Here is a 1,852-nt window from a genome sequence, read left to right as displayed (position 1 = left end):
CGCGCCTCGTTCGCATTTCGTTTTGTTTTTCGTGTTTGTTTTGGTTTGTTTTATTCCATTTTTTTATTTCGTTTGTTTTTCTGTTTATTTTGCGTCACGTGCGGCAAACAAAAAACATGTTCAAAAAAATCCCAGAGTCACTGCAGCGTAGCATAAATTCGAGTCAGGGGATTTTCTTGGCCAGGACCTGTTAACGTCTCTTTTGGATGAGTGTGCCAGCTAAAATGATGGCTAATAAATTGAGCTGAGTTGATAATTAAAATTGATTAGTGAATTCGTGGGAATTGAAAACATTCCAGGGGAATGGGTTATTCCTAAAATCTATTATGGAAGATTAAGCAAGCTTTGGAAAATTGGATAGATGAGTGTGGAATACTAAACTACTCATTAAATTAAATAAGTCACTTAGCAAGGTTGCAATTTGATGATGCATTTTTCCACGGACAGTTCGAGAATCGTCACGTCTGATTGGGGGATTTACGGATTCTGGCCAGGACTCCGGCTCGTGTTCCCTGCTGCCAATCACAACTTTATATTTAGCTTGCCGTTGATTTTAACGACTTTGCCTTACTTAACCGTGAATGTGTTCCAAAACATTTCCAAGGCGTGTTCACGCAGAGGACCAAAAATAAACACCAACTTAATCACCAACGTATCGGAACGAGCCCCCGAAAATAATCGGTAAAAAGTAGCTTTTCTCAGGTATATATATTTCCATTATTATCACATTGTCGTAAAAATTCGGCTAAAGTTGAACAAAGCGGTGAGGAACTAAACCAGTTTGTTGCACCTTGTCAACTATACTGCACAAAGAAAGTTAAAATTAAAGCGCCAAAGAAGCGCGGAAGATTTTGTACTCTGATTATACGGATATATAGGAATTTAAAATAAAAATATACCATATACTGATAAGTGCGTGTGTAATAGGCCAATTAAATGGTGTCGATGACGGGCCCTTTTGCCCACTTGAAAATGTTTTTCCCTGGCCAAACCCTTGACCCGTTTAGCAAGAGGGTTGGGGGATGGTCAGCTCAAAAATCAATAGACACCTGCTGGTGACAGGTGTGTTGAGGTGAGGTGCGGTGAGGTGGTGGGCACAAAAACCGAAAACGGAAACCAACCTCCTGGCTTTTCATTTCACAAGTGCCTGTCTCTGGTTTTGATTCGCTTGCCAAATGTAAATCACACAAAATTCTGTTTAAAGAGGTGGATTCCCTACGGCCAGGTGCAGCGGGGCCATTAAAGCCAAAGAAGTCACATGCTAATTGATGGCTCTGTCTGTGCCACAAAAGCCAGTTAGCTGACGCGACTTGGTCTTCCCCAACGCACTTGCGTCAAGAGCGACTGTTGCTGCCTACTGCTGCTATCTGAGTCATGGCCGGCTGTCAGCTGAGATACTTTCAAAAAGTGGATATTTTTCCCAGTTACAAGGGGTTTTTTGTGCGAGATCGGCATTCTGATTTGGTTCTGGCACTTTTGTGCTAATTTACTAATCGGAAATGCTGCGGTTAATCTAGCGAAGAAGAGGTCTCCGATTGCTCTGGGTTTTCTGGGGGATTTGCATAATTCTTCGTCGGTTATTTCCTAGGAAACATTCTATATACGAATATTTTCACAATGGTAAACAATCGCTAGTAGAATGACTTGAGCTTTTTTTTCGGCATCGGCTTGTCGCCATCAAACTGGTTTTCCCCAATCTATTTAGCATAATTTGCTTCATATGCTCCACTTAACGCCCAGTTTTGTTTGCTACCGTGTGAGAACGTTCAAAATCCAGCCCCAAATTCTTGTCACAAGTTGTCAAGGCAATCCATACGAAATTCTAAGCCAATTGCTTAGACCCAACGAAGGT

This window comes from Drosophila rhopaloa, unplaced genomic scaffold (assembly GCF_018152115.1).
Source record: "Drosophila rhopaloa isolate 14029-0021.01 unplaced genomic scaffold, ASM1815211v1 contig_163, whole genome shotgun sequence".
Lineage (NCBI taxonomy): Eukaryota > Metazoa > Arthropoda > Insecta > Diptera > Drosophilidae > Drosophila > Drosophila rhopaloa.
Note: the sequence above shows the minus strand (reverse complement) of the source record.